Source organism: Gracilinanus agilis, chromosome 3, assembly GCF_016433145.1.
Source record: "Gracilinanus agilis isolate LMUSP501 chromosome 3, AgileGrace, whole genome shotgun sequence".
NCBI lineage: Eukaryota > Metazoa > Chordata > Mammalia > Didelphimorphia > Didelphidae > Gracilinanus > Gracilinanus agilis.
The window spans coordinates 224,636,152-224,653,895 of record NC_058132.1 but is presented as its reverse complement, the minus strand read 5'-3'; positions in this window follow the sequence as shown (position 1 = coordinate 224,653,895).

Below are 17,744 nucleotides of genomic sequence, written 5' to 3'. Positions count from 1 at the left end.
TTTTGAGTTTATGGCAACTTGGCTCACATTAAAGGGAGAAAAGAATTCTGTTCTTCCATAAAGCATTTGATTAGATTCATTGGGTCTTCAAGTTAAAGAAACATGAAAACAGAATATGGCCAGGACACCATGACTTTCCCAACTGTTTTGAATCTTATGTGCAACTCTAATGATGCAACTACATATACTAGTCTTTTTCTTTTTAATTTTTAGTTTTTCCAGATTACATGTTGAAACAATTTTCATTTTCTGATGTTTTGCAATTCATACTCTCTCCCTCCCTCCTAGTTCTCCTTCCTCTCTAAGAAGTCAGGCAATATGATATAGATTGTACGTATATTATCATATAACACACATTTCCATGTTCATCATGTTGTGAAACAAGGCACATAATTGAAAGCATGTATTAGAGAAATCACCATTTCACATCTTGCCCAACCTCTCCCATTTCGTTTACTGTAATACATAAAAGGAGAAGCAGGCCCTCTGAGAAGAGTTCAGAAAAGGCCACAGAGAATCACTCTTCATCAACACAATCCCTAGATCCAGCTCAGCATCTAAGTCAGGAGCAAGATACTAAGAATAAGTGGCCTAAGAAATCATCTTACACTTTGGCTATATCAAACACAATAGAAGTGAGAATGCTATCTAAATCAATATACTTGTTCAATGACATCTCAATCAAATTAAGAAAGAGTTACTTAATAGAACTTTAAAATATAATTTAAAAAAATCATGTACAGGAAAAAAGATAAGGAATTTTAAATTCCTGAAAGAACAGGAAAAAAGAAGGCATAACAATACCAAACTTCATACTATATTAAAAAGCAATACTATTTTTCATAACCAATAAAAAAATAAAGATATTGATCAATGAAAAAGATTAGGAAAAAGAAGTAGGCTGCTATAATAATATGATGTTTGATAAACTACAAATCCTAACAACTAGGGTAAGGAATCTCTATCTGGAAAAAAAAAACTACTAGGATAGTCATGATGGAAAGGTTTGGAATGATAGGAATACTAATACATTGTTGTTGGAGCTTTGGATGATAATAATGGAGGTCAAAGGCAGTGAAATAGGAGAAAAGTCCCAGAAACTCATAGCTTCCTCATGATTCCAATCATTTAACAATATGAAAATCATTAAAAATTACATAATCATTAGATCCCATGGTGCTTGACTTCTATTCTCATGATGGCTCTAAGAAAGAGACTATTTAAGCTTACCATTCTTTTTTCTGCTTCTTTAAAAATCTCTTTTGAATCTTTGAAAAAGATTGTTTTTTTTTTAACATTGAGATACTAAGCTTGTTAACTCAATTGTAGGGCACAGTAGAGATGGTAACTAGAGTGGAGAAAGCAGGTAAAGGGGAAAGGCGTATAAAGGAAAATTATGGTACTGAAATAGCAGGTGCTAAAACTTATCCCCCCCACCCAACCCAAATGTGGCTCAGGCATGTTTAGGCATGAAATTTTGGCAACCTGCTCTAGTGAAATTCTTCCTTGGGAACCAGGTGGGTACACTCTGTTTAGTGTGCTACCACCTCACCATTTGGTTCTGGAAATGTCCACTTTATTTGTACCATTTCATCAATAATGTGTGGTTAAAGCTTTGTTTCAGTGTTCAGAATAATTAATAGTATTCCATCTTTTTGGAGCCGTGGGCAAGTCAAGACTGGTTTCCAGGGCTCTGAAGGCTCTGGGCATTTCATGGGTTCTATCCAGCAGATGGTGCTGATGCACTATAAAAGATGGAAGGAACTGGTTTTGGAAAAGGTTTCTCTCTCTCTCTCTCTCTCTCTCTCTCTCTCTCTCTCTCTCTCTCTCTCTCTCTCTCAATCTCTCTCTCTCTCTCTCTCTCTCTCTCTCTCTCTCTCTCTCTCTCTCTCTCTCTCCCCTTCCCTCCCTCCCCCGCCCCGTTTTTGAAGCTGGACAGCACCTCTATATTGTGTAGAAGCAGAATGTCCGATTCCAATCTGATCTTGTAGCTATTTTACAATGATATCCCTCTTCTTTTAAAACTGCTATAATTAGCTGATGATTTGAATCCATTCTCTATCTTTTGCTGCCTTTGGCATTATCTTCTCATTTATGTGAATTATTCACTCTATGACTGAGATCAAGATAATTCCTTATAGGTGTCCTGAAAATATCCTGCGGCTGTAGCTTGCAAGGAAGACCAGCATCTGGGACCTTTGTATGGAGATGGGATGCCCAGAAGTTGTGAAGAGACCATGTTTCAAGAATTCATTAATAAATTTGGCATCCTGAAAGCATCTGACTATGTGTGGCAATGGCTAGGTCAGCCCACAAAAGATGTTTAACCCCAAACGTGTCTATAACTTGGATTGTGCTCGTATAATCTAGACAACAATCACCATGTGTATGCAACTTGGGAAATTACAGTTTTAGACTGTGATATCAACAGTTCATAACTCTAAACTAAAGTAGAATTTTGACCATGCCTCTCCTTATCTTACTGACCTGCTAGGCAATGGGAGAAGGGATTCTCGCAGCCTAGCGTCTGTGAATAAGTTTCTGTGGTTTATTTCACATTGGAGAGCACTTACTCCACTGAGTGGTTTATTCTATACATCTCTTCCCCTAAGTTTCCTAGTTTTTTAGCCAGGTCTTACAGATGTGCTAATGTTAGGATTTTGGATATAAGAGATTAAAATAAGCTTGTTCTACCTTTCAGAAGAAATCTAGTCAAGCTATTTTTGACATTCGGTTATAGATGACAGGCTAGGGGCCCTCCATTGGTGGAAGGTAAGAAGATAGAATAAATTCTGAGGACCTAAAAAGGTCAGTGCTAGGGCTGGCAGACATAGTAGAAGAGATATGGGGCTGGAGAAGAGACAGGCTTGGAGTTTTATTCTCCTCTTTCCTTCATTATCCCTAGTTCTGCCACTGACAGCCTTTGCCCCTATGGATCCTGCCCTGGACTGCTCAGGGAAAAATGAGAAGTAGAGAAAACTGGGAAGTAGGGATATAGAGAGATAGGGGCTTAGCTAGAATACAGCAGCTGAAATAAGGAAACACACCATCATAGTATTTAGAGCTGGAAGAGATTTTAGAGATCATCTGATTCAATCCTCTAATTTATCCAATGAGTAAATAAAAAGCTAGGTAGTCAGCTCATTTGTCTGAGGTTACATAGTAAATAATTTAGAGAAGGTCATAGATTTAAAGTAAAGAACCTTAAAAACCATGTAGTCTGACCTCACTTTATAGGCTAGGAAACTAAGGCCCAAGATGATTAAATGACTTGCTCAAAGTCACACAGTAAATAGCTTAGGTGGGAACAAAGAATCCAAGCAGTAAGGGTCCTTAGAGATAATCTAGCCTGACCTCATTTGTCAAATGGAGAAACAGAGGCTGATTTGTGTGAAGTCACAGAGTAAGTGCCAGTGCTAGTATTGCACCTGAGGTTCTCTGTCTCCAAATTCAAGTCTTTCTATGTCATCATGTTGCCTCTTAAATCAAGACAAAGTAAGGCAACAAATATTTTGTCTACACTGCACCAAGAGAGATTCAATGGGGATAAAGAATTTCTATGATATCTGGCAGTTCTGAGGGGTGCTGTAAGGGAAGCATACCTCTCAATCGGTTGCCTGAACAGGGCAAACCTACCAAGGTCTCAAAATGTTATTCATCAATTTTACAAAAATTGTTTGAATTTTGGCTGGCTTGACATTTACTCAGGTACAGGCAGTCACATCAGGATTGATAGTATCATGAAATGGAGTGAAACAGGGCTATAATATTTCTACTTTAATTCATTCTTTTTTAGAGTTCTGCTCAAGAATTCAATAATATAACAAGAGACCTGGAAGCAGGTTTTAGACTATGTTCCTGGATGTGCAGGAAACTCTTTCAACTCAATGGGATACAGGCACCACTATAAATCCTTGAATAAGTCACCAGCCAGGAGCTCTTGTGTGCTTCTGACTCTATTCTTAAAACCTAAATGCAAAAAAATAGAGATTATGCCCCTTTTTGCAGAATCAGCACAGCTCTGTAAACTGACGATAAGCTTGCAGAAGACAGAGGTTATGTTCCAGCTTGTACCAGCCAAAGATTTCCATCAGTAGCTCAAAGCCGGAAAGCTGTCACTAAATTCTGTTACCTAGCCAGAACACTGTCCAATGATGTGCTGATAGATTGATAAGAAAAACACATCCAAAACCCATTGAAAAGGCTAGTATGTCCCCTAGGTATCTGGCAGACAACAATGTGGCCTAGAGCTCTGGAGGAAACTCAGAGACCACAGAGCGACTATTGTTTTAACTTCTTAAATGGTGGTGAAACCTCATTTTAGAGTCAATCCAGGTCAGAAATGGAGGAATTCTAGTGTGGACAATGGGAAACAAGAGGTCCCCCAGAAGAAACAATATATAGACATTCAGGAGTGCAGCTTGTAGCATATAGCATCACTAGATGACTGGAAGAAAAAGAGAAAGTCTTGGGAACACTGAAAGTACTGCCTGATTTCCTAAAGGCAACTCATCTCAATCTCTTTCTCATGCTAATTGAAGGACCTACATTGCCAATGTACAGTGTCTATAGAAGATAGAGGTACTGATGTAGATGCTTGAAGTATTTCATACCCAATTGTATATAATAATGAGGGTTTTTTATCCTCTTTTTTTTCAGTGTGAATAAATTAGTCTTAACTCTAGAATAATTATGAATTTCATTTTAGAGGCTCTACAATATACTGGGACTTAGTGCAGTTAGCACAGTGATATAGGTAAGCAGGAGCATCCGAAGGTCCTCATCATCTATAGGAAATCCCTCTTTTACTTTGTGCTAGACAAATTCCTTATCATCATCATTGTCATTGTCATCATTGTCATCATCATCATCATTCTCACCATCATCAAAGCCATGTGGTGCTTTAAGGTTTGCAAAGTGCTTATGTATATTATCTCATTTGATATGGACAACAGCTCTCTGAGATAGGTACTAATATTATTGCTATTTAACAGACAAGGAAACTGAGGTCAAGAGAGTTTAAGTGACTTGCCCAAGGTCACACAGTTACAAAGTATCTGAAGCAGGATTCAAACTTAGGACTTCCCAATTCTATGTCCAACACTTCATTCATTCTACCACCTAGCTGAGATACTCCATAATGATGGCAATCACTTTTAGCAAGCATATATTTCTGTTTTATGCTTTATTACTAATAATCACAGGATTTTCAAATAAACTTACTTCTAATGTTACATTTTTCTTAATTAAGTTGCATGTCACCCAAAGATCAGTGGAGAGAGTATGAATAACTTCCAATTGAATACTAATTAGGAATTGTGCAAGAGAATTGATATAGTTAGGAAATGTGGCATGGTCATTTGGTGACAATGGGGGATAATCGATAGCCCTTTTGGGAGCTGTCTGAGACAGCTTTATATGATTTTTATGTGATGTCAAAAAACTATAAGAAGGCCTTAATAGTAATAATGATAATAACAACAATAACAAGCATTTACATAGAATTTTAAGGTTTGCACAGCACATTACAAGTACTCATTTAATTTGCAAGTGGACATGAGCAAGAATCATGAAGGTTTGGCTGAGTATGATTTGCATTGCTGGAAAGAGACTCTAAGTTGCTGAGATCATAGCTTCATTGTACACTGAAATATGATATCCATTAGTGTTATAGCTATGGGATGCTGGGGAGCAAAAGCAACAGATAGAACTGACATTTACCAATATGAAACTGAATAGGCTCATTTTGGGCAAAGGCATCATCGTAGTATTGGACAGACCATGAAACCAAGAGGTAGACCCAGGAACAAGTCTAGTAAACAGTGGCCAGTAACATTTCCAAATAAGAAATGTTTGGGTATGCCATATTGGTATATTCATTGGATTGTTCAGATACATTCTCACATGAAAATAACACCATTGTCAGTATTCTTTTCAGATGTGAACAATCATAGATGTCTATTTATGGAAAGAGCAAGAGAAGTGGTACTAACACAGTGAAATCCTTTGGACACTCAGCCCAGTGCAAATGGTTTCACTATTGATTCTTAGCTGAAATGCTCGTCTGCTTCATGAGTAAATATTCCTCTTGAGACCAGCCTTAGCAAAATGTTTAGTCTGACCATTCCAGACTACATTTACAAACTCATTTCTTTTTCCAGTTTCCTTTTTAGTACATTTTGATGGGGGTCTGTATAGGTTTCCTTTGGTAGACATAGAAGTTTCTTTGAATAATTGTTTCAAACAAAAGGATAGCCCATGTTTATATATTGTAGCATGCTAAAATTGGAAGATGTTAGAAAAATGCTAAAAAGGAAGAGTGAGAACTTTACAGAAAGTCATTACAAAAATATGATATTTTGGAACAATATTTGGAACTAGAATTGTAATTAATATAGGGTGAGTGGAACTTTGTTCCAGGGCCTTGAGACATCTTGGGGGTCACATTTTCTACCTAGTCCTCACCTTGCAGTCCTCTAATGGCCCAGATAGTGTAAACACTCCTGTACAACCACTTTCAACATTCTGTTTCTATGTAGTTCCTCTCCTAAGACCTTCCTGCCATCCTCCTAGCTCATGTGGGTTCAGGGATCAGATCATCGCCACTTTCAGGAGCACTATGCCCTTATTTGGATTGCCTTTGGCCTTGCCACTTCTTCCTATATTATTTTTGCCTTATTATTAGCTTTGGCTCTCACAATTCCTGTTCCCTATCCATTTCCCAAATTTATTTACTTTTAAAACTAGTAGTTGATACCAAATTCACAGAAATTCTCAAGGGTAGGGAATGATTTAAAGGTATTAAAAACTACCAGCTTTGTTTTAAGCTTTCCTGCCTAAGCAGTAACTCTTGTTTAGTTGCCTCTACCTTTTAAAACCATTAAAGTTTTTAAGGCACAAATGTCTTATAAATACCTCCTAATGGTTTGTTCGTTTTGTTTATTGTGCTATTCTCAAGTGAGAGAGAACTTTGTATTTGCCTCTGCAATGACCTACATTTTAAGTGCATTTGCCACTTCAACCTGAGTGGTCCTAAACAGGTTTTGAAATTGGGCGAGGCTCTACCCAGTCATGCAAGCACAGGCTTTCTATCTCTTTCAGATAGCAAAGTTTCTGAACCACAAGAGTGGTTCAGTACTTGTTCCCTATTTTTAGCCTATTGTCTGGATGTGTTCAACATCTGTGCATGCGTCAGTATCACTAGCCTTCAACTCTCTATCCACATAACATGGGGGCAATATGTTTATCTATCACTGTTGCATGACTCATGATAATGCTGAAGCAAATAGTGCTCTGGCATAGAAAGGCAGCAAGGGAGATACTGTCCTTCCTTTGTAAACAGATACTCTTCCTTACCATGGATATGAGGAGGGGGAAATGAGGAGGGCAAGGAGAAGGGAAAGGGAAACTCAGACCCAAATCAAAGGCAGCAGTGTGGAAGAATAAGCACTGGCTCTATAATAAGAGAACTTGGTTTCATATCTTGCTTTGCCTACTTAACACCTATAGGATATTTTTTCTATGGTACTTACTAACTGCCCCTTAAATGTCATGTTTTCCTAGGACTACACATGTGAGGTAGAGTAAACCTGTACAAGTTATCTACAGAGAAGGTCAGAACATAATGAAGGGCCTAAGGACAATCTCCTGAGGGCTGCTAGAAGTACCAGTGGATTGTGGCTGTGCCTGAGCCCACGTAGATGATGATTTTTTTTCCAGGCTAAAAGATCTTATTATTGTGATAAATTAGAGCTAATTATAACAGGAGGGTCTTACCCCTGATTTCCCAGGATGTAATTGCCCAGGGCAATGCTTAAAACACTTGCAAAGCAAAGATTTTGCTACCAAGTCCATGCCTACTTTTGGAAAGCCATTTCTCTGTGGATGTGGATCTGACAGGGTGGGGGCAGGGTGGTGCCAGACAGAGCCTTGTAACGGTTTACAGCTGTCCTTTAATCACAGTCAATCAGTCATTTTCCTTCTCGTCCTCTGGCTCCCAGCGTGGGATTTTTCTCTGCAGCAAGCATTCTGTCTCAGCACAGTCACAGAAAATGTCGCTTTTCTTATCAGTAAGGTTCCTCAATTTAGTGGAAAATAGAATTGAGTCCACTGCCCACTACTTGTTCCAGGAATGGAACCTCAAAATCGGAAATATTTAATGTGTAGGTTGGGTGACTAGGGTAGAATTAGTTTGGATCAAGATGAAGGAGACTGATTTGTTTGCCTCAAAAAGAATCTCCCACTGCTGGCTGCATGTGAAATCTAGGAAATATATCTCTTTGGTATCATCCTAGCTGGATTATTATAACGATGACCTTCACCACTGGGATCCTAACTTCTTGTCTGACAAAGCATTTTGTAGCCAATTTGTTATTTCTGTTTCATATTTGGATACCATTCATCTTCAGGTCAAGGTTTAAAGAGGAGAAGATTGACTTTGCCATGGTGATAGCCAAGTCTGTTCCCTCTTGTCCTGCCCTGTTTCCTTAAGGTTCTGGCATTTTCATAATAAACTTGAATGTGATGTTCTCAAAATTGTAACTAGACATTTTTTCACCATGGGCAAAGCCCAGAGCAAATAGGACAAAACATCTCAGTGTAAGCAGTGCAGGATGAAGTTATAGGCCCCTCTGGTCAGAGAGGAAAGAGTGAGGCTATTGAGAAGGCCACAGCAGGGTAGCTTCTATTTTAATGAATAATTCCTGCAGACTTGGTACTAGAAACAGTTGTTGCTTTTAGTAAGTACCCACTAAACTTTGGCAACCTAGGGCAAAACTCTTATAGCCTCATCCTAGTTATTGGCCCGGCTGTTCTTCTGTGCTGCCTATCCTTTATCTATTTCAAGCAAAGCAATATAAAAGAAAGTTGGAAGGTTCAATGTGATATATCTCAGCTTTATGTGGTTTCATCCCCTTCCTCAAAGATACCACCAAATTATCCCTTCCCAGCCATCGATTTCTTAATTACTCTCTGCCTCTTAGATATTAACAATTTAGATTTGTTTCATATTCTTTCGATATATTACAAAGCAATGGTGAAAATGTGAATCGCTCCTCATCTAGAATATAGGCAGGAAAGAAAGGTAAATTACTAGTAGCTTTTTAGAAAATTTTGTTGCCCGTAGTTGAGAAATGGGGATAAATTCAGAATATAGCAAGAGACCAGTTTCTTGCTACCCAGAGTATTCACGTATAAGAGGACTCTTGAATGCAAATAAGATTCTCTTTACGTTACATTTCTCCCCTGGAAGATGACACCTTTCTAAACACCAGTCCCTTAAACTGAAGCTTCTTTCCCCAGCACAACATTTTTCTGTGTGATGTATAAGGTCTATTTACTGTACCTCAAGTAGAATGTTAGTGTTCTGCTCAATGCCCTTAACTTAATGGATATTCTCCAAGTTGGCAGCTTTTCCTTCATGCGGGAAGAAGGAATGATTCCGAATTAAGAGCACCAAAATAGGTTAAGGATACATTATGTCAGAGGCTGCAGATTGTTAACAAGCAAAGCAAGTGCAAGGGATAGACTATAATCTAATTAAGTGGAAGTAGATGGTATTGCCAATCTTTTCATCTCCAGTGACTTCACTTGCTGGAGCAGAGAGGCCACTCTCACCTTCAAAGTCCATCTGACATCTGACATAGTCATTGGTGTTTTTGTAATTCTTGAATGAATTAATGTTGGGTAAATCTTTTCCTCAGATTTTTGTATTTATTCCAAATGAGTATTTCAACACCTTTGCCAATCAGAATTCTAATGGGAAAAATAGCTTTGTAGTTGTAATTGTTGAAGATTTTTTCTGTTGACATTTTATAAACTGATGGGTAGACTTTGCTTTATTTCAGAGGTGTTCTGTGTAGAGCATTGTATCTATCAGCATGATCCCAAGATGTACAACTGGCACTAGGACAAAGCCACAGAGGTTGAGAATCTGAACTCTTAACTGCTGTGCCTCACCCCTCCTTCCATTGTTGGCAGTTTGTCTACCCCAAACTCTATTTATAGCTCTCCTTCTAAAAGCCTGGCATTTCAAGTTAGAAAAGTGCCCAGTTGGAATAGGAATAATTATCACAGCCTTTAATACTCAGCAATCATCTGGGGAGACACAACAAAAGACTTTTCTTTCCTTACTGACCATCTGTCTAAGCCTAATATGATATATACTTTTCTAGGTTTCATATCATTGTGAAAGGGACCACAAGAATGCCTTATAATCAGGTCTGGTTTTAAAGAAATTGGCCTGGTGCCCTTCTTCATCCTGAGACTAAATTGGAAGCATTTGAAGATCTCCTTGTACTAACTTTCCTGGAACTCTGAACTATAACCTGATTCAGTACTGATGATTCTAGGTGAAAGGAACAGTCCTTTGAGAAGTGTCCGCCTACCTCTCCTTAATAAACAGGTAGACAAAGAAGAACAATTGATAGGAAGAAAAAAAAGAAATATGGCATTGAGATTTAAGTGGGATTATTATTCCCATTTGGTAAGTATAGACTTCATGGTTAGGTAACTGGGGAATGAGGATCTCATAAGCTGTAGTGAAATAGTACTTCAATAGAGCATGCTGTGGAAAATGAGGGTTTCACTGATATCACCCAACTATCTGAATTACAGACGTGAAGATTCCTGATTGGTTTTCATTGTGATAACAGATATTTATTATCAATAATTTCTAAGTAATTCTGAAATGATCATTTTTTTCTGGCCCACTTAAAGCTTACTGATTTTTATTTTTCTTCATGCTCCAAAATGACAAGTAATGATAGATTTGGAGCCTGCAAAGTTATTTTCATTTTCTTCTGAATGTGAAGCTCTTAGCCTCCATTCAAAGGTCATCACCGGCACCTCAGAGAATTTCTTTTAATTCTATTTAATTCATTGTTTATTTGGGAAAGGCACAAAAACTCACATCTCAGAGCCTGAATTAGAGGTGTAGTGTGAATAAATTCACCACTCTTTATGAAAATAACTATATATTTTTTGGTTTGGAAATTCCTTTTAAGTCTAGCAACATAAAAGTTTGGACCTTACCTTTTATTACTGTGTAGGCAGAGATAATTATCGAAGCAGCTAACATTCTCTTTCCAATCCTTATTCTCTGCCATCTGATTAGTACATAACTTGAAATGTTTTGATGAATCAAGAGGCACCTCTGAAAGTTTAGGACTTTAGACTATCTCTTTGATATGAGGTAAGCAAAATTCTGTGAGCAAGAGTAAGAATAGTTCTGCATGGGAAACCAGGGCCATTTTTCCTCCTACAGCTAATGGGAATATATAGCTAAATCAAAACCTCAATATTATGCTTTGAAAGTAAGAGTGGTAGTATTACAACTTCTCAAATTTTTTCCTTGAATTTTTAATCAGGTATTATTTGTATAGGAAAAGTATAGCGTATAATAAAAATGAACTTGAAAGTGAAAATTTTCATATTTTCATATTATTTATTTTTGTACTATCATGCATTCAATGGACATCAGTCTTTTTAATGAGAAAGTTATCATTTAGAAATGAAAATAATCCAAACAAAAATGGAAATAGGGAAGTGGGAGGACAGGTATACTAATACACTTTTGAGGGAGCTATCAGTGGTCAAACTAGAAAAGGTTTTGGAATTATGACCCGGAGCATCAAGTTGTTCATATCTTCTGAACCAGAATACCCATTGCAGGAAATGTACCTCGAGGGAGTTAAAAATAGAAAAAAAGCCTATTATAGATCAACTGTTAATAGTAAATCTTTTTGTAATACCTGTAAACAATGTGGGATAGCTGAACAAGTAGTGTTATATGAATTTAAGAGAATATCATTATGCAAAGAAATAATGAGGATTAGGAGGAATTCAGATAAACATAGGAAGGTATGTATGAACTGATGCAGAACCAGAAGAATATTATACATAAATACCAAAATACAAAAGGACTAAAAGACAAAAAAAAACCCACTAAAAGGCAACTGAACTCTGAAAAATTGTCATAATCAATTTTGCTCCTGGAGAACAGACAATGAAATGAGAACAATGTCCCTGGTTTCCTATGCAGAAACATTCTTACTCTTGCTCACAGATTTTTGGGTATCTCATTTCAAAGAGAGTCTAAATGCCTAAACTTGCCTTCCTTCTTTTATAAGCTGATAGGTAGATTTTGCTTTATTTCAAAGATGTTTTGTGTATGGCATCTGTATATCTATCAAAAACAAGGGACTAAGAAGTCAAGATGTTACAAATGATCAGATATAGTCATTTACATTATTCTCTTTTGCTTAACTGTTAATTAATGTAGGATGGAATGTCCAAGAATAACTATAATTTAAAAATGAAAAGGCATCAAAATCAAAAAGCTTATTTTTAATCAGAAAGACTTGAATTCAAAATCTGTCTCAGATGTACTATAGTTGACGGAACAAGTCAGTCAGCTTTTTTGTGACTAATTTTCTCATGTATTACATGAGAATAACAGCACCCATGTCACAAAGTGTTCATGAAGATCAAGTGAATTAATGCTTATAAAGCATTTTGTAAACCATAAGCCAAAAAAATACTAGCTATTACTAAAACATTAAATAAATGTAACGTTAGCTCATGGCTATGAGGCATATTTACGTAATAGGGTCTGGATTTGTAGTGATTCTGCATTTATAAAATGACTTATGGTTATGCCCCTACACAGAGGGCAGAATTCTCTTGATAGTGGGCTGGGGTTTTAGATGCTACTCCTGTACTACGAAAGCCCCTTCCCACCTCCTTAAAGTGGCTTCCATTGCTCTCCCATAGCCTTATGTTTCACATAAAGATCATCAGGTAACCTTAAAACAAGATCAGTCTTCGGTGTTTATAAAATTAGCAATAAAAGTCTGGCAGATATTGTCTTCTATCAATTAACATACACAATTAAGTAGAAGTATGGCAAGGGCCCACCCTTTGGAAAGGAACTGCCCTTTCCTCCTCTCAGCTTTCCCCTCAACACTCTTGTTACCAACATGAGCACCAAAAAACCCTGCCCCAAAACAAAAACCTCTCCATAGTCACACACCTGTCACACACCTCTCCTGTTGCTAAAAGAAAAGCCATCTCTGAAAGAGAAAAAAAAAGCAATCATAGTTTTCTTGGTCAACTTTTAGCTTCTATAGGCATGCTGCTGTCATTATGCACCCATTTCTCCTCTCTACTCAAGATCCACAGTCCTAGTCCCCATTAGTAAAAAAACAAACAATAAAAAAACTCCAAAACTCTGCTTTCTCTTTCCTATCAGGTTGATCTTCTCATAGTTTCTTCTTTTCTCTGATTGAGAACTACAAATCCCCAAAACATTGTAGCCATTTCAAAGAAGACATTAAAATAATAGAAAATAAACTAAATCAAGTCTCTCTGATGGTATAATTTTTTCTTCCTAATTCTTTTTAAGGTTTTGCTAATACTAAACCATCTTTCCTACATATTCTTCTTTGTGAGATGAAGGAGACACATTGAAACAACATTTCTTTTTTACCCAGCTTCAACTTCTCTTAGTGAAGCTGAAGATGGAGAGATGTTAGAGTCATTGAAAGACATTTGCAAAACAAATAATGCATTTGTTATTTGATTATATTTATAGATATAAATACAGCCAAAATACAGAAACACGTCAACATTAGCACAGGAGCCTTAAAACACAGTAACTAAATGAACTGGGAGGTTACAGGACAAATTGTAGAGCTTATCCAAAATAGTGGACACTTCAAAAATAATTTATAATTAATTTAGCCCCAGATAATAGTAACATTTTGACAACAAACCTTTACTCTAATTATGTTTTTATTTTTTTTAATTTTATTTATTTATTTGTTTGTTTGTTTATTTATTTGTTGGTTTGTTTTTAAAACCCTTACCTTTCGTCTTGGAGTCAATACTGTGTATTGGTTCAAGGCAGAAGAGTGGTAAGGGTAGACAATGGGGGTCAAGTGACTTTCCCAGGGTCACACAGCTGGGAAGTGTCTGAGGCCAGATTTGAACCTAGGACCTCCCGTCTCTAGGCCTGGCTCTCAATCCACTGAGCTACCCAGCTACCCCCTAATTATTTTTTATTAAGGCTAAGAAGACAGTCTGATATAGTGGAAATTGGAATGGATTTGGAGTCAAAGAATCTGGATTTGAATCCTGACTTTGCTAGTTAATAATAATGTACTTTTAGGAATCACTTAAATGCTATTTTCAGTTTTCCTTAAAAATCTTAAAAATGGGTTGGCGGGACTCTATCAATTCTAAGAGCTTTTCCATCTCGATGTAATATGATTCAAAAATAAAGCTGTTTTGTAATCCATTAACAACATGAACTAAGTGCTTATTATATGCAATTTACTCTTCTGGGCACATAGGATACAAACAAAAAAAGGGTAGCATCTCTGCTCTGCAAAAAGGAGCCTACATTTTATTAAGAGTGTATATTCCCAGACAAGTACATACAGAATATATATGTGACCCAGATTTCCAGCTATGACTGGAGAATTCTTCATATGATTCTCCCAATTTGTAGAGAGAATGACTCAATGCTTATATCTGCCTGAAGAGCAGAATTGTTGAAAGAACTTTAGAGAAGTGCAACATTAGGCTTTTTTTGTTTTTAAGAGGACCTGTGTGATTCCAGACTCTCTTGGGGACCTAATTCCAGACACATTGAGAGAATGAGAAAGACTATTTCTCAGAAGGCAAATGTTTAGGGGAATACAAAGCCTCATCATGTCCCTAATTTCCACCGAACCTCTCCAGAGACTTCTGAGATTTTTCCTTGGGTAAGATCTGGGCTCTTTTTTCTTGCTTGAGCAAGAGGTTTCCTCATTCCCATTTAAAGTACTCATTTCCTCTTGTAGTTTCTGCTACATTGTTTGCTATGCACTTGGATAAATAAGTTTACTTCTTATTCCTTATTTTTGATGACCTTTTTGTGTATGTAGCATTTAACAGGAAGGAGTAAAGCTTGTGATTGAAACCTTGGTATATTTTCCCTAGAGATATTGGCCAAGGAAGTAATTTGAACTTAAATTTACAAAATAAATGTACAGTGATTGGTGTTGGAGGACCACTAACAAAGCAGGGTGTCAGGAAAACCCTTTTCAAGAAGGTGCCATGTAAGTTATGCCTTAAATAGACCTTAGAGTTCCAATGATCAAAAGTGAGATGGAAGGACATTTCAGGCAATTAGTATAGCCTGGACAAAAGCATGGAGACAGGAGATGGAATACCATGTGTGAAGAACATCCAGAAGGCCAGTTTAGCTGAAGTGTTGAGTGTGGGAAGGGGAGTAATATATACTCAGCCTAAAAAGGTAGGTTGGAGCCTGAGTGTGAAGGACTTTTATTGACCAACACAGAAGTTTGTATTTATCACAAAGGCAATGGGGAGCCAATACGAAGCAATGCAACTCAAGAAATGATAAGATTTTAATTAGATTAATTAGATTTTAATAAATAAATTCTTTAATAGAGGCAGGATGGGAGTATTGTCTCACTACCCATTAACTAATGATAATGGAGGGAAAGTTCAGAAGTATGCTTTGTTAGGGGGAAGCCAAGTTTCTAAATATAAAAATTCGCCATAGACAATCACAGAATCTAAGAATTGGAAAATCAAACTCATCCAACTAATTCCTGACCAGGAATTCCCTTTGCAACACTAACAAGGCTTATGCAACCTCCACTTAAAAACTCCAGGGAGGTGGAACACTTTTCCCTCCATATTCCATTTATTGTTAACAAGTGTTTGCCATCTAACAAAAGCCTAAATTTGCCTCATTTTGGGCCTCCTCCCCCATGATTCTTAGTTCCATCCTCTAGGACCCTGTACAACAGGTCCAATTTTTCTTATGTAAGTAATACTTAAATGCTGCTATCTAGTTTCTCATAAGCCTTTTTCTAGGCTAAGCACCCCAAAATCCTCCAGTCCATTCTTGTTGACTCTCCATTACATTTTCCATTCTTGCAGTCCTGGACAAGTTTAGGTACCTTACGAATGACCTTTAAATAGAGCATCTAGAAATGAACATTATGGTCCAAACATATTCTCAGCAGGGCATAGTACAGTGAAACTTTGGGGATTTTGATAAGAAATGCCTCCTTTACTCTTAGCACTCTATTCCAGCAACCATAGATGGTGCTGGCATTTTAAAAGGCAATGACATCAAACAACCTACTTCTCCAGGTTAGCCTTGTGAACTTCATGTTTTTGGTTCCATGTGTAGGATGTCACATTTATCCCTATTCAATGTCATCTTTCCTTAATCTCCAAAGTGCTCAATCCACACATGGGTAAACAAGAATGGAATTCAAGTATGGACGTGCTTATTTTCAAAGATTCCATGTGCACATATCTACCTGGATGAGTCTCCAGGTAGAAAAGAGTTGTGTGGTGTCAATGTTATGTTCAGTTGTTTTTCAGTTGTGTCCAATTCTTTGTGATCACATTTGGGATTTTCTTGGCAAAGATACTATGGTGGTTTGCCATTTCCTTTTCCAGCTCATTTACAGATAAGGAAACTGAGTCAAGCAAGGTTAGATGAGTTGCCCAGGATTACACAGCCATTACGTATCTTAGGCTGGATGTGAACTCAGGAAAATGAATCTTCCTGATTCCAAGGCTGGCACTCTATCCACTGTGCCACCTACTAAAACACTTTATTAGGTATTTACTGAGTTAGAGCAAATACCAATTTCCAAGGTTTATGTGTAAATCTAAAATCTGCTCAAGTTTTCTCTCTGTATGGTTAAATCATATGTTTAAAATAAATTGCAGTCTTTCCTTGAGAATTTTCTTGTCAACTTCATTTACTGAAACTCATTTCAATATCCATTGAGTCCCATTCCTACGGAATTTTTCCCACCCTTAACCTGGTAGTGCTAGTTCAAGGCACTGTTGGGGATACAGTAAACAAATTTCAGTGGTAGATTTCACATTGTTTCTTCCTAGGTCTGCCTGTTTGGCTGAGGTGAGAGGGAAGATTAAAGAGGAACACTTTGGATCCTTCAAGCTTTTATATAAATTCATAAGTATCAGCATTTTATTTTACAGTGGCTTCCCATTCCAAATCATTGAACCCAGCTCTTGAAGAGCACCTTTCAAACCATCGGCTCTTCCAAAAAGGGAAATACCCATGGAAATCAGTGTCCTTATTACTGCTTATTCTGTTTTCATTTAAATTGATGAAAGTGGGTTGATATGTCACTTCAGTGGTGAAAACCGTGAATATATGAATTTTATGGAAGCTTTAGGACTCCTAAGTCATGGATAGCAACATAAGACTATTGTTTAATGTCTAGTCACATTCACAAAGCCGAGAAAGGTAATGGAAGCCTCTTTGTCTTTGTGTTCCCAGATGAAACAGATCTGAAGAAACTGATATTCTAAAGCCATCGATCAAACATTTTAGTTTAAGAACTTTAGAGTTATAATAATTAGGAGAGGAAAGCTTATCTTCTATGAAGGCAAAAAAGTTGTTTGATAATCCTGTGGTTTTTCAGTGGGGGAGAGGGGAGTCTGAGGACAGTAATTGATCCCTGTTCTGAAATGGAGATGAATCCCAGAGCCCAATTTCACTCCAATTTGATTTCTTCTCCTTTTATACTATGCATTGAGTGGGGAAATATAGTTTGGAGGCTTTCATGTTTTACTATATGAATTCCTCTAGGAGCTTTTAGTTATGAAAGTTTTTTTTTTAATTTTTAAAAAGTTGGCTGATTCTCTTCCAAGATAGGAACTCTTAGAAAGCCTAACAAACA